At 49.7% G+C, this 16269-nt stretch overlaps 1 long non-coding RNA gene across 1 annotated transcript in view; it reads right to left on the bottom strand.

Annotated features, from left to right (window-relative positions):
• Nucleotides 1-4376, bottom strand: part of LOC133229799 (uncharacterized) — a 58655-nt gene extending 54279 nt beyond the window's left edge. The window contains exon 1 of the long non-coding RNA XR_009730646.1: nt 4258-4376. This is a non-coding gene — a long non-coding RNA (uncharacterized LOC133229799). The remainder of the gene's footprint in view (nt 1-4257) is intronic.
• Between the last annotated feature and the right edge of the window lie 11893 nt (nt 4377-16269).

Here is a 16269-nt window from a genome sequence, read left to right as displayed (position 1 = left end):
GTCTTTCCCAGCATCAGGGTCTTTCCCAATGAGTTGGCTCTTCACAGCAGGTGGCCAAAGTATTGGAGCTTCAAAATATATACCCAGAGGAATTAAAAGGAGGGTCTCCAAACAATACCTGTACACCCACGTTCAGAGTAGCTCTAATCACAGCAGCTGAAAGGCAGAAGCAACTCTAGTGTCTGCTGATGAATGAGTGGATAAACACGTGGTGTATCCACACGATGGAATATGACTCAATCTTAGAAACGAAGGAAATTCTGGCACCTGCGACCACATGGCTGAGCCTCGAGGGCATTAGGGTAAGTGAGATGACTTCGTTGAGAGACTGATGACTGCCATCTGATGCCACTTCCATGAAGTCCTTAAGATGTCACACTCAGAGAGGTAGAAAGCAGGGCGGCGCTCCTGGTGCGGAGTGAGTGTTTGAGTGGCAGAGTTTCAGGTTTACGAGATGAAGAGCTCTGAACATGGATAGCACGCTCGCACAGCAGAGTGAATGTGTTCACCACCACTCGACCGGACCCCTAAAAATGTCCTTAGTTTAATCAGGTCTCATTTATTTTTGTTTTTATTTTCATTAGTCTAGGAGGTGAGTCCAAAAAGATACTGCTGTGATTTATGTCAAAGAGCGAAAGGAACGAAGCTGGGACATTTGCAGAGACGTGGATGGACCTAGCGTCTGTCATACAGAGTGAAGGAAGTCAGAAAGGGGGAAATAAACATTGCACATTAACGCGTGCACGTGGGATCTAGAAAAGCCGTGCGGATGAAACTATTTGCAGGGCAGGAACGGAGACCAGACGTAAAGAACGGGTGAGTGAATCACGCAGCTACCGTGCAAACAGCAGAATTAAATAAGAGTAAGGTTTCTTTGAGGTATATGACAGCCACGATTTAAACTAGTTAAGGGGACTTCCCTGAGTTGGTAACTCTAATGCTATGGGTTCAGTTTTATAACACTTATCTTCAAAAATATATTTAAGGGATTGTCCATAAGTATATGGGGCTTCTGTTGGCGCTGCTGGTAAAGAACCCACCTGCCAGTGCAGAGATCTAAGAGACGCGGGTTTGATCCCTGGGTTGGGAAGATCCCCTGGAGAAGAGCATGGCAACCCACTCCAGTGTTCTCGCCTGAAGAATCAATCCCATGGACAGAGGAGCCTGGCGGGCTACAGTCCAGGGGGTCGCAGAGTCGGACACGACTGAGCGACTAAGCACACACACACGTTAAATCCATAAAGCATTAAAAATAAGAGCACAGACGTATGGACATGAGAGTGAGGGAAGAGGGGGACTTGACAGAGTGGTACTGAGCATGTTCCCCAGAGTGCGTAAAACAGAGGGTGCGGGAAGCTGCTGCATAGCCCAGGCACCTGCGCTCGGCTCCTTGATGAGGAGAGGGTGGGATGCGGGGGGCAGTGCAGAAACCACGCAGCACCGTACGGCAATCACATCCCAGTCAAAGACGTGTCCTTAGGAGGGCGAGAGTACTCTGCAGACAGGGAAGACCCGAGGGGGCTGGGAGGCTGGGAGGTGGAGTGGTCCAGACCTGGTGTTTTGCCTACGGAGTAGGAAAGAGGTGTGATGGAAGGTGGGTGAGGGGACGAACACAGATGGATCCAGCACACCAGACAGCCGAAGGAAAAGGGAAGGCTGTGATGGGCCCAGGGCGAGGCTTTGGGTCGGATGAGGCCGGAGGACTGAAGCCACACTCGCCGCAGAGCCTGGAAAATTCCGCTCTGCAGCTCCCGGGGTGCTGTCCCCAGGCTCCCCCGCCTCCCTGACACCCAGCTGCGGTTTCCATAGCAACAGCCCGAGCTGTGCATCCTTCAGGGGCAGGTGGGCGCCCCAGTGAGGAGGGGGCCAACGCCAGATGAGCCCGGTGTGGAGGGCCGAGGGAGGGGGCCCAGGCCTTCGCCTCCGGGGGTCAATGCTCATTTTGAGGGCACAGCTGTGAGTCACCCTCTGCAGCGCGTCTGCTGAGGGGAGGACCAACGTCAGGAGCCTCTGCGGACGTGGCTGGAAACCCTGAGTGTCTTCTCTGCAGTGCGCCAGCAGTTCACACTTTCCAAATATCGATCGGTCAGAAACATCAACCGAGCCCCCCATCCCCCCCACCAGGACTGGCCTGTGCTCGCGTGTGGGGAATAAAATCATGACCCACAGAAAAGATAAAAGAGCCCCCCCTTTGCCCCCAGGGGCTGGGAGACTGTCCGCAGAGTCAGCTTTCCACACATCTTCCTCACCCATCCTCTCCTTCAGACACTGTTCAGTGACACTGACTCCGTGGCAGAGCTTGAACCAAGGCTGCTGAGGATGTCAAAGAGCCTCGGACAGACCCCTGCTCCCCTGATCCTCTGAGAGCGGGCCCAGCGCTCGGCTGACACTCCACACAGCACCTCCAGGCAGAGTCCTGCGGATAAGCCCAGTGTGGGAAGCCATCCGTCCAGACCCCATCCCAGGATCTCGGGTCTTAGAGAAAGCTGTTTGGTCACAAGAAACTCAGTCTGCACAGGGTGGAATTCACCGCCCTTCTGCTCTGGGCCCCAGGGTGGGGCCTTGGATCTGCCTCTCTGCTCTGGGCCAGGTGGCGGCAGCTGACGAGGCCGCCTCGGGAGGAAGCGGGGGTCTTTGTGCCTTGGAATGTCTGGCCTGAATCACTCTCAGTGCGGGAGGCTGGGCAGTTCGCAGGAAGGGCCGGGAGGGACAGAGGGGAGGGGGATGGTCTCCAGGTTTGGGCGGCTCTTCTGAAAAAGCACATGGGAATGTGGGTGAAGATGGGCCACAATAAGATGGAGGTGTCCGCACGACCCTAAGTGTCTTCGCCAACGTGTGTGAATTCGTTGCCTCTTTCCCCAAACTGGGTGAGCCGGGCCGCTCGGCGTCGTTGTCTGCATCCAAGGTGGCGATGCTGGGAGAGGTGAGGGTGCTGGGGAGGAGGGGGCAGGTGGGGCCCTGACCTAGGAGGCGGGCCTGTCTCTGTCACCTGCATTCTCTTTCTTCCCACATGTGAAGAGCAGGGACATGGCTACCCACTCCAGTATTCCTGCCTGGAAAATCCCCTGGTCAGAGGAGCCTGGCCGGCTACAGCACATGGAGTCACAAAAAGTCAGACACAACTGAGTGACTAGCACTTCCACTTACTTTCACAAGGCCATGCAGGGACTTCCCGGGTGACTCAGTGGCAAACAGTCCTCCTGTCAATGCAACAGACCTGGGTTCCATCCCTGGGCTGGGAAGATCCCCTGGAGGAGGGCATGGCAACCCACCGCAGTATTTCTGCATGGAGCATCCCATGGACAGAGGAGCCTGGCGGGCTGCTGTCCCTGCAGTCACAGAGAGTCAGACAGGACCAAGCACTTGGCGGCGGCAGCACAGCGGCCGGAACCCAGCACCGTCATGAAACCCAGGTCATCAACGCGGCCACTCCACCACCCCAGTCTTCCTCCTGCCTTCATCAGTCTGGTTATCTATGTATGGAGAGCACTTGGCGGGAACGCTGCTGCCTGGGCAGGTGTGAAGGAGCCTAGCAGGGCTGTGGGCAGCAGGCACGGAACGGCTCGGTACGGGCTCGGTGTGGGACGGCGGACCTCCGGGGCTGCTCGCCCATGTGTCCGGGGAGCCCTGCTTAGCGTGTTTGGAAGCTTCGACCGCAGCTGTGCAGGACACAGCCCTGCTGCTGTGGGAACGGGCGGGACACAGGCATGCGGGCTTCAACAGCTGCCTGGCACCCAGTCAAGGCTCAGAGCGCTCCGCTCTGAGATTTTCAAGTCCTAGTTGGGCCAACACATTCCCACAGACGAGAAGACATGAGAACAGTGTCCGCTCCTCAGCCCGGCCTGGCATCTGAGCGCAGCTAATCCCCGCTCCGCGCGCTGCCTGGCTTGACATGAGGAGCCCGTTTCTCCTCCCAAAGAGTGTGTCTCAGAGACTCTGTGTGTGCCGGGGGCGCTGACAGTGGGAACCTCAGATTTCCGAAAGTTCCAGGCCCGGGCTCCCCTGGGACCCGCCTCCCCCTTCTGCGGGCTCCATGGCAACAGCCCCAGCGTCTCCGCGGTCCCCGCTGGGTGGGATGCTGGGTGGGATGGGGGAGCACAGAGCAGACACCGCCGCTGAGGGGGCGGCACGCGGGAGCGCTCCCTGGAACCACACCTTCGGGGGGGCATCGGCGGGCCTGCGCGGGCGCCTGCACGTGCTCAGAACTCACAACCCGCCGGCGCCCCCACACCAGCGCTGCCTGTTCTCATCGCTCACCCGCTCGCTCCGCGGGCCCCTCGAGTCCCGGGCGGTTGTGCCAGGAAGAGGCGGAGGTGTCAACAGCAGTGATCACAGAAGGCAAGGCCACTCTGTACTGGTTAGGGGCGCCCCTGCCCTCCCCCGCCCCCGCCCCCCCCATCCACACGTCACAATCGTACACCCCATCCGGTGCTTCAGAAGGAAGCTGTATTAGGACTTGTTCAGTCGCTCAGTCGTGTCCGACTCTTCGCGACCCCAGGGACTGCAGCATGCCAGGCCTCCCTGTCCATCACCATCTCCCGGAGTTTCCTTAAACTCCTGTCCATCAAGTCGGTGATGCCATCCAACCATCTCATCCTCTGCCACCCTCTTCTCCTGCCTTCAGTCTTCCCCAGCATCAGGGTGTTTTCCAATGCGTCAGCCCAGGGACAGGTTTTTAACGAGGTGATTCACTTAGAACAAGGTACGATGGGTGGGCCCTGATTCAATGGGTGCACCTCCTTATAAGGATAAGAGGAGGAGGCTTCCGTCGAGGCTCAGTGTGAAGAATCACCCGGCCAACGCAGAAGTGAGTTCGATCCCTGCTCTGGGAGGAGGTCACATGCTGAGGAGCAGCTGAGCCACAGCTACTGAGCTGGAGCTCTAGAGCCCAAGCAGAGACTGCTGCAGTCCAAGCCCCTGAAGCCTGGCTCCGCAACAGAAGTCACCGCAACTGGAGAGAAACGCCCGCTAGGCACAGCTAAAGAAATGCCCTCCCAGCAACGAAAACACAGCACAGCCCCAAACAAATAAATTTCAGAAAAAGACTGATCAGGGCACAGACAAGCACAGAGGGCAGATGAGAGGGAGCAGCCCAGCAGAGAGGCCTCGGGGGAACCAAGCCTGCCGACTCAGGATGGAGGAAGGCCCGCCTGCAGAACCACAAGAGGGTGGATTTCTGTAGTTTAAGCCATGCCATCTGTGCGATTTCTTACGGAAGCCCTGGAGACTAACGCAGCGCTCCTATCTGTCCTATGGGAGAGAGCGTTCTTTAAAATCAGTTTCTTTTTTTTTTTAAGATTTTCTTTTTAAAAACGTATTTATTTTTAATTGGAGGATAATTGCTTCAGAGTGTTGGTTTCTGCCATACAGCCACATCAATCAGCCACAGGTATACATGTGCCCCCCCCCACCTCCCTCCCACCCCATCCCATACCTCTGGGTCGTCCGGAGCACCGGGCTGAGGTCCCCGTGTTGTACAGTGACTTCCCACCCACTATCTTTTTCACACGTGGCCGTGTGTTTTTTCAAGGCTCCTCTCTCGGTTCTTCCCACCCTCTCCTTGCCCCGCTGTGTCCACAAGCCTGTTCTCTATGTCTGCGACTCTATTCCTGCCCTCAGATGGGTTAATCAGAACCATCTTTCTAGATTCCATATATATGCATTAATATATGTTTGTTTTTCTCTTTCTGACTCATTTCAGTGTGTATAACAGGCTCAAGGTTCACCCACCTCACTAGAACTGACAGACGTGTTCTTTTTTATGGCTCAGTAATATTCCAGACCACCTGACCTGCCTCTTGAGAAATGTGTGTGCAGGTCAGGAAGCAACAGTTAGAACTGGACATGGAACAACAGACTGGTTCCAAATAGGAAAAGGGGTATGTCAAGGCTGTATATTGTCACTCTGCTTATTTAACTTATATGCAGAGGACATCATGAGAAATGCTGGGCTGGAAGAAGCACAAGCTGGAATCAAGATTGCCGGGAGAAATATCAATAACCTCAGATATACAGGTGACACCCTTCTTATGGCAGAAAGTGAAGAAGAACTAAAGAGCCTCTTGATGAAAGTGAAAGTGGAGAATGAACAAGTTGGCTTAAAACTCAACATTCAGAAAACTAAGATCATGGCATCCGGTTCCATCACTTCATGGCATATAGATAGGGAAACAGTGGAAACAGTGGCTGACTTTATTTTTCTGGGCTCTAAAATCACTGCAGATGGTGACTGAAGCCATGAAATTGGAAGACGCTTACTCCTTGGAAGGAAGGTTATGACTAACATAGACAGCATATTAAAAAGCAGAGACATTACTTTGCCGACAAAGGTTCGTCTAGTCAAGGCTATGGTTTTTCCAGTGGTCATGTATGGATGTGAGAGTTGGACTATAAAGAAAGCAGAGTGTTGAAGAATTGATGCTTTTGAACTGTGGTGTTGGAGAGGACTCTTGAGAGTCCCTTGGACTGCAAGGAGATCCAACCAGTCCATCCTAAGGGAGATCAGTCCTGGGTGTTCATTGGAAGGACTGATGTTGAAGCTGAAGGTCCAATATTTAAGCCACCTTATGCGAAGAGCTGACTCATTTGAAAAGACCCTGATGCTGGGAAAGATTGAGGGCAGGAGGAGAAGGGGACGACAGAGGATGAGATGGTTGGATGGCATCACCAACTCGATAGACATGGGTTTGGGTGGACTCTGGGAGTTGGTGATGGACAGGGAGGCCTGGCATGCTGCAATCCATGGGGTTGCAAAGAGTCGGACACGACTGAGCGACTGAACTGAACTGAACGGAATATTCCACTATAAATATATATATATATATATACACCACATCTTCTCTGCCCACTCATCTGTCAGTGGACATCCAGCTTGCTTCCATGTCCTAGCTGTTATAAATAAGGCTGCAGTGAGCACTGGGGCACCTGTGTCTTTTGCAGTTATGGTTTCCTCAGGGTATATGCCCAGTAGTGGGATTGTTGGGTCATGTGGGCGTCCCAGGTGGCACTAGTGGTAAAGAATCCTTCTGCCAATGCAGGAGACCTGGGTTCAATTCCTGGGTCAGGAAGATCCCCCAGGGGAGGAAATGGCCAACCCATTCCAACGTTCTGGCCTGGGAGATCCCATGGACAGGGGAGCCTGGCGGGCTAAGGTCCGTGGGGTCACAAAGAGTTGGACACGACTTAGTGGCTAAACAACAACAACATATATATACGTACAACTGGCTCACTTTGCTATACAGCAGAAACTAACGACATTATAAATCAACTCTACTCCAGAACAAATTAAAAAACACCGCATCAGCTTGCCTTGTGTTCTCCCTGTCATGGGCTGCTATTAGAAATTCCTCTTTCGTGTATTTGTTCCTGTGTTGATAGGCTTCTTGTCTGCTAGGATATAAAACCCATGAAATCAGGGATTTTTTGTTTTTCTTTTTGGCAAATGTATTATTAAAACAATTTTTTTTTATTGAGGTCAAAGTCACATCACATAAAGCCCACCATTTTAACCGTATTTAACTGTGCAGTTCAGCGGTAATAAGGACACTCACATTGTCGTGAAAACCTCACCCTCGTCCGTCTCCCGAAAGCTTCCCCTTCCTAAACGGAAGCTCTGTCCCCGTTAAACACCAAGTCCCCATCGCCTCTCCCGACCCACACCCCTGGCCCCTGGGTCTACCAGTGTATTTTCTTTGTTTTTTTTTTTTTTAATGTGTGACTTTCTTTTATTTATTGCCTTGTAAAACTTTTTATTTTGTGCTGGGGTATAGCCGATTAACAAACAATGCTGTGATGGTTTCATGTGGACGGCAAAGGGACTCAGTGCTACATGGACAGGTACCCATTCTCCCCCAACTCCTCTCCCAACCCGGCTGCCACATGATTATTGAGTCGAGTTCCCTGTGCTGCAGTAACGACCTCGTTTCTTAAAGAGAAAAGCAGTTGGTTTTGAATCTTGAAGACTTGCTGCTAGAGACACATCTTGGGGGTGACTGGCCTGCAGACTGGTCCGAAGCGCCCATTCCTGTTCACCTTTACGCTCCCAACTAGAAACAAGCCAACAGACTCATTTCCCCTAAGTGTTTCCAGCTGCACGATGCCAGTGTCCACAGTTCAGTTTCCAGATGGGCAATTAGAGTTAATAAACCTTAAACCTGACAGTGTCAACCCCGAAACACTGTGTTGAGTTTACGAAGAAAAAAACGGAGGTCGCTGTTGCCTCCTGCCACTTTTCTGATGCTTTCTGAAACAGACCACCTCTGTCATCCTTCGGAGGCCGAAATCTCTCCTTCAGACGGTTTGGGGTCTGGAAGAGGGTCTGTGCTGGCTTTGTCTGGGGATGTTTCCTATTTGGGGTAACACAGAATATCAGTCTCTGATTGGGAAGTGTCCTGGGATGGGTATTTTGTGTTTATTCAAATGCAGAGAGAGTTTCTTGAATGAAGGCGCTAGATCCCAGCAACAGAATGCAGGAAGGTTTCCACTACAATTTAACATCATAGAAGTAATAAATATACGGACTTCCCTGGCAGTCTACTGGTTAAAGACCTTGCCTTCCAAAGCAGGAGGTGCGGGTTCCAGCCCTGGTCCGGGAGCTAAGATTCTACACGCCTTGGCCAAGACACTCAAACATCAAAGAGAAGTGTTGTGGTGACAAATTCAATAAAGACTTTAAAAATGGTCCACACTCCAAAAAACGCTTTTAAAGAAAAGTTAAAAATATAGTACAAGTTTTCAGATTTTTTTTTTTTTCTCCTGAATTACTCAGGTTTGATTCATACCATATATTCTTAGGAAATTTTGGTTTCTCTTAATGGGCTCATTAAAGACTTCCTTGTTCATTAAAGTATTCATTGTCATTGGTGGAATAATGTAAAGAAATTTCTTTATACTTAAAATCCATTGGTTTTCAGAAAATATGAATGAGTTTACCACGGAATTACCTAATTATCATAATTAGATTACCAGTTAGGCCAATCTTTTGGAAAATGACATCTATTTTTGGTGCTATTACTCCATAAAAGGCAACTGCCTGATATATCTATGTCTCTTGCAGTAGTGCTCTCATCTATACTCTGAAGAGATTTAAAATACGATTTTGTACCTGATGCAGAGATTGTAGGACCAGATTCATCTGTTGTCTGTCTGCTTTGAGGCTGTGGATTTTAAGCGGTAAATTATTTTAGGCCCCATTATAAAAGAAACGAACTGAACTGAACGGATAAAAGAAAACTACTGTCTACCACATCATGGCAACGATGTTGACATCTGAAACACATACGTTTTGGAGTAAATGAAAGACCATCACTGTGATTCTGAGCACTGATCTTTGGACAAAATTCTTGTGTAAGTTTTGTTTCTACAAAGTTCTGCCTCGTGTGTGTGTTCATCATTACGATGTAATCAAGTATGCGATCTCAGGAAGTACTTGTTGTTTATCTGACACTCAAGTTTAATTAGAATCCTGTATTTTCATTTGCTAAATCTGGCAACTGTATAACAACCACGGTAGTGATAAAAATAACCACAAATGTTTGTTTAATGCTTACTGAGTTCCAGGTTACCTAATGATCTGGGACACATTTATGTTATAATTAAAGTTTAAAAAAAGAAAGAAAGAGAGAGACAGGAAGCCAAACAATATAAAAACTATATAACTCCATTCGGAAGCAAAACATGTTCCTTCATTTATCCGGTCACCCAGCCGTTATCGGTTGATGTCCTGGTAAGCACCAGGAGGTACAGCAAGCTTCGACCACAGAGCACCTAGAATCACACAGTGACGCCCGCGCAAGAGGGCAGCAGGACAAAGTGGGCAGAAAACAGAGAGAAAGAAGAAGGAAGAGGGGGAGAGGGAGACAAGGAGGCTTCATTTATTCTAACTTTTTTTTCAGATTTTTTTTCCCCCACATTTTTGCCATAATTTAGCAGACAGCATCTTTCTTTTACAGTGCTACCTGTGATAATTTGCACCTTAAAACCCATAGCACAGTGTGAAAAATAAAATGAAATGTTCTGTGGCAGCCTGGATGGGCATGGTGTTTGAGGAAGATTGGATACCTGTATATGGATGACTGAGTCCCTTTGCTGTTTACCTGAAACTATCACAACATTGTTAATCGGCTCTACCCCAGTACAAAACAGGAAGTTTGAAAACTAAATAGTTAAAAACAACAAATGAATGGGATCTGTAAATGTTCGATTCACTCAACTGATACCTTTCTGTGAGGAGGAGGAAAGCCAGGACATTTTAGATCGGATCTTTTCTTTCAAGGTAAAAGGCAGCAAAGATAAAGAGTACACAGCAAGACCAGCTCTTGCTGTGGGTGAGGAGAGGGAGTCCTCTCCAAGGAAATAAGGACACAGAAAGCAAGCTGGAGAGACACTGGTGAGAGGCGCAATCCAGGAAACTCCCTGCAAAACAGCCTGCAGTTGGCAAAGGGATGGGTCTCCGGGACACTGACCACCCCTGCTCTGTCCATGGCAACCGTTCTCTTCCGGGGTCACAGGGTAACCGTAGGGAATTCCACTTGGCTTTGGGGGCCTTGTGGAGGGGCTGGGGCAGTGGGACTGCCTGAGAAAGTGGCGTGTTGACGGTCTGCAGAGCCAAGTGTGAGCTGTCATCACAAAATGCCCCGGACAGCAGCTTCTCACAGTTCTGGACGCTGGGAAGGCTGGAGTAAGGTACCAGCACCACTGGGAAACCTGTTTTAGTACCCCACGACCCGCCCGCCATGTCCTCAAGTGATGGAGAGAAAAACCATCTCTCCGTGTCTCTGTGCTGCGTTGTTCAGTCACTCGATCATGTCTGACTCTTTGTGACGCCATGGACTGCAGCACGCCAGGCCTCCCTGTCCTTCACTATCTCCTGGAGCTTGCTCAAACTTATGTCCATTGAGTCAGTGATGCCATCCAACCATCTCATCCTCTGTTGTCCCCTTCTCCTCCTGCCCTCAATCTTTCCCAGCATCAGGGGCTTTTCCAATGAGTTGGCTCTTCGCATCAGGTGGCTTCAGCTTCAGCATCAGTCCTTGTTTCCCCACTTTCTGTCTTTGTGACAATTCCTTTCTCCAAAGCCAAAGGGCCAGAGCCTTGTCACTGACCACTGGTCTGGTGCTTTTACTGTGGTGACCCAGCCCAACCTCTGCTGGGAATCCAAGCCCTGCTTCAAGACACGCAAGCCCAGGCCACCCAGATGAGCTTTGAGTTTCACTGAGATGGAAACTGAACCAAGAAAAGACAATAAACACAAAAGCTCCCCGTTTCCAACCTTCAGTTCACCACCAAGGACCTTACACTCTCTGCAGAGGCAAAAATGGGCAGTGGGACCGTGGGGGCTCCCCACTAGCCTGCCCTGAGGCTCAGGCCTTCATTATTTCAGCAAATATTTAAGGAAGGCACACCGTGTGCCAGAACAGGGTTCGAAACAGGCTCCACAGACTGGAAAATCCTGGTTCGCAGGCTGGGCTCCCTGCGCCCCTTCCTCGGCCCCGCCCCTTCCCCACGGTGGCTGCAGTTTCCATGGCGATGGTCGGTTCCTATCTCTGTTGCTAAGGGCAGATGGCAATCTGGGGACAGGGAGCGGGCACACAGGTTGATTAATCTCATCAAAAGACAACAGTGGGTGTCGGGGGGAGGCAGAAGACGCTCCAGGCTGCAGCCACCTTGGGGTGCCTTGCAATGCGGTTGTGGAAGACGAGAAACACGCATGCGCCGGACTCTGCAGAGTCGGTTAAAATCAGGCGGCTGCCGCAGCCCCCAGCGATAACAGTGTCCTCCGCCCTCAGAATGCATTAGGATGCTCGGTAAATATCGACTGGGCTCTTCGGTATGCCAGGCCCCGGTCTCTGAGCAGAGAATAAGTGTCAGTCACACAGGTTTCTACCCTGTGCTTTGTCCCAGTGGGAGAAATGTGCATTCCTCCCCAGCGTCAGGCTCTTTACTGAACAAGGTCACAGGGGACCAGTCTCTTCCAGGGGGTAGGTAGCCAACTAGTCTTGGGGAAATGGCAAACTGTGCCTCTGCCGCTGAACCTGTGAGCCTGCCCTGGTGCAGGGGAGCTGGAGGATGAGCAGGAGGATTAGTACAACGCCAACCGTGGAGGAGAGCTACCACGTGACCCAGCAACCCCACTCCTGGGTGTGTCCCGGGAGAAAACCATCATCGGAAAAGATACACAGACCCCTGTGTTCATAGCATCACGGTTCACAATAGCCAGGACACGGGAACAACCTAGATGTCCACAGAGGAATGGATCAGGAAGATGTGGCCCACGTGCACACCGGAATGCTGTGCAGCCATAGAAGAGAGTCATATAGTGCCGCCTGCAGCCCCGTGGGCGGACCTAGAGACTGTCAGACGCAGAAGGACAGAAGACGTGATATTGTTTATATGTGGGATCTAAAAAAAAACGTACAAATGAACTTATTTACAAAACAGAAGTAGGGTCACAGAGGCAGAAAACAGACTTATGGTTACCAGGGAGGAAGGAGCAGAGGGATAAAGTGGGAGACTGGGGCTGAAACAGACACACTACTATATGTAAAACAGGTAACTAATAAGGACCTACTGTATAGCACAGAGACCTCTATTCAACACTCTGTAAAGGTCTACAGGGGAAAAGATTTTAAAAAGAGTGGACATATTATGAAAAAGTGGCAGTGCTAGTCACTCAGGCATGTCCAACACTTTGCAAGAACACTGGAACGAGTTGCCATTCCCTTCTCCAGGGGATCTTCTTGATCCACGGATTGAACTCAGGTCTCCTGTGTTGCAGGCAGATTCTTTACCATCTGAGCCACCAGGGAAGCCACCTGGCTACATGTTTAACTGATTCACTTCGTCATACACATGAAATTAACTATACGTTGTAAGTCAACTCTACTCCAATACAAATTTTTAAAAAAGAAAAAGGTTGACAAGCTCTCTGACAGGAAGAACTGTTTTAGATACATGCTAAGGTGCTGGCTCAGACCATGAGCTCCTTATTGCCAAATTCAGACTTAAATTGAAGAAAGTAGGGAAAACCACTAGACCATTCAGGTATGACCTAAATCAAATCCCTTATGATTATACAGTGGAAGTGAGAAATAGATTTAAGGGCCTAGATCTGATAGCTAGAGTGCCTGATGAACTATGGAATGAGGTTCATGACACTGTACAGGAGACAGGGATCAAGACCATCCCCATGGAAAAGAAATGCAAAAAAGCAAAATGGCTGTCTGGGGAGGCCTTACAAATAGCTGTGAAAAGAAGAGAAGTGAAAAGCAAAGGAGAAAAGATATAAGCATCTGAATGCAGAGTTCCAAAGAATAGCAAGAAGAGATAAGAAAGCCTTCCTCAGCGATCAATGCAAAGAAATAGAGGAAAACAACAATGGGAAAGACTAGAGATCTCTTCAAGAAAATAAGAGATATCAAGGGAACATTTCATGCAAAGATGGGCTCAATAAAGGACAGAAATGGTATGGACCTAACAGAAGCAGTAGATATTAAGAAGAGGCGGCAGGAATACACAGAAGAACTGTACAAAAAAGATCTTCACAACCAAGATAATCATGATGGTCTGATCACTCACCTAGAGTCAGACATCCTGGAATGTGAAGTCAAGTGGGCCTTAGAAAGCATCACTACGAACAAAGCTAGTGGAGGTGATGGAATTCCAGTTGAGCTATTTCAAATCCTGAAAGATGATGCTGTGAATGCGCTGCACTCAATATGCCAGCAAATTTGGAAAACTCAGCAGTGGCCACAGGACTGGAAAAGGTCAGTTTTCATTCCAATCCCAAAGAAAGGCAATGCCAAAGAATGCTCAAACTACTGCACAATTGCACTCATCTCACACGCTAGTAAAGTAATGTTCAAAATTCTCCAAGCCAGGCTTTAGCAGTACGTGAACCATGAACTTCCAGATGTTCAAGCTGGTTTTAGAAAAGGCAGAGGAACCAGAGATCAAATTGCCAACATCCGCTGGATCATGGAAGTGAGAGAGTTCCAGAAAAACATCTATTTCTGCTTTATTGACTATGCCAAAGCCAAAGTTTATTGTGGATCACAATAAACTGTGGAAAATTCTTCAAGAGATGGGAATACCAGACCACCTGACCTGCCTCTTGAGAAATCTGTATGTAGGTCAGGAAGCAACAGTTAGAACTGGACATGGAACAACAGACTGGTTCCAAATAGGAAAAGGAGTACATTAAGGCTGTATATTGTCACCCTGCTTATTTAACTTACATGCAGAGTACATCATGAGAAACGCTGGACTGGAAGAAACACAAGCTGGAATCAAGATTGCCAGGAGAAATATCAATAACCTCAGATATGCAGATGACACCACCCTTATCGCAAAAAGTGAAGAGGAACTCAAAAGCCTCTTGATGAAAGTGAAAGCAGAGAGTGACAAAGTTGGCTTAAAACTCAACATTCAGAAAATGAAGATCATGGCATCTGGTCCCATCACTTCATGGGAAATAGATGGAGAAACAGTGGAAACAGTGTCAGACTTTATTTTTTTGGGCTCCAAAATCACTGCAGATGGTGACTGCAGCCATGAAATTAAGATGCTTACTCCTTGGAAGGAAAGTTATGACCAACCTAGATAGCATATTCAAAAGCAGAGACATTACTTTGCCAATAAAGGTCCGTCTAGTCAAGGCTATGGTTTTTCCTGTAGTCATGTACGGATGTGAGAGTTGGACTGTGAAGAAAGCTGAGCACCGAAGAATTGATGCTTTTGAACTGTGGTGTGAGAGTCCTTTGGACTGCAAGGAGATCCAACCAGTCCATTCTGAAGGAGATCAGCCCTGGGATTTCTTTGGAAGGAATGATGCTAAAGCTGAAACTCCAGTAGTTTGGCTACCTCATGCGAAGAGTTGACTCATTGGAAAAGACTCTGATGCTGGGATGGATTGGGGGCAGGAGGAGAAGGGGACGACAGAGGATGAGATGGCTGGATGGCATCACTGACTCGATGGACGTGAGTCTGAGTGAACTCCAGGAGTTGGTGATGGACAGGGAGGCCTGGCGTGCTGCGATTCATGGGATAGCAAAGAGTCAGACATGACTGAGCGACTGAACTGAACTGAACTGAAGGTGCTGGAGAAGACTTGAAAGTCTCCTGGACTGCAAGGAGATCAAACCAGTCAATCCAAAAGGAAATCAACTCTGAATATTCACTGGAAGAACTGATGCTGAAGCTGAAACTCCAATACTTTGGCCACTTGATGACTGGCCACTTGAAGAACTGACTCACTGGAAAAGACCCTGATGCTGGGAAAGATTGAAGGTGGGAGGAGAAGGGGACGACAGAGGATGAGATGGTTGGATGCCATCACTGACTCAATAGACATGAGTTTGAGCAAGCTCTGGGTGATGGTGAAGGACAGGGAAGTCTGGTGTGTTGCAGTCCGTGGGGTTGCAAAGAGTCAGACACGACTGAGCGACTGAACAACAAGGAAGTGGTAACATCTGAGCAGAAAGCTGAATGAGGGAGAAGGAAACATGGAGCTCTTTAAAAAAAAAGAGTAGAGAGATCGAGGCAGAGGGAATGGTTAAGTGCAAAGGCCCCGAGGCAGGAACCTCGAGACACCTGCTGGAAACGGCATGGCAGTCAGCAACCGACACAGAGGTTAGGAGGTGGCGTCTACTCGGCAGCCAGCTCAGGCAAAGCCTCACGAGATCCTGGGCTTCCTTTCTTTTCTTTCCTAAAAAACATGTATTTGGCCGTGCCAGGTCTCAGCAGTGGCGTGTGGGATCTAGTTCCCCGACTGGGGACTGAGCCTGGGCCCCCTGCACTGGGAGAGCGGAGTCTTAGCCAATGGACCACAGGGAAGTCTCACTGGGCTTTCTTAATCAATGACTAGCATGGATCCTGATGGAGTTTCTGCTATGAGTCAGGCCCCCAGACACACAAGCTCCCTGCAGTCGTGGAGCTCATGGTTATTAGGAGATTAGGCATATTAATGTGATCATCAAAAGATAAACGCCTTTCACAACATCATATATGCATTCAGCACCTTTTTGCTGCTTATGGTCTCCGCCTCGGCTGGGTGTCCCCGGATACATGAGACAGGCATGGATGATGATGGGGGTGGTGTGAGCAGACACAGTGGACACACTTGTTGAGGTGGGGGCGGTGGCCGTCTCCCCGGCCGAAGGAGGCTCCGTGGCTCTGGAGCAGCGAGGGAATGGTGCTACTGGTGGTTCAGGCGGTCAGTCGCGTCAGACCCTGCGTCCCTGAGGACTGCGACGAAAGCCCACGCAGCCAAGT

The sequence above is a fragment of the Bos javanicus genome, chromosome 18, assembly GCF_032452875.1.
Source record: "Bos javanicus breed banteng chromosome 18, ARS-OSU_banteng_1.0, whole genome shotgun sequence".
NCBI classification, from domain to species: domain Eukaryota; kingdom Metazoa; phylum Chordata; class Mammalia; order Artiodactyla; family Bovidae; genus Bos; species Bos javanicus.
This window is presented reverse-complemented; position numbering and strand designations above follow the sequence as displayed.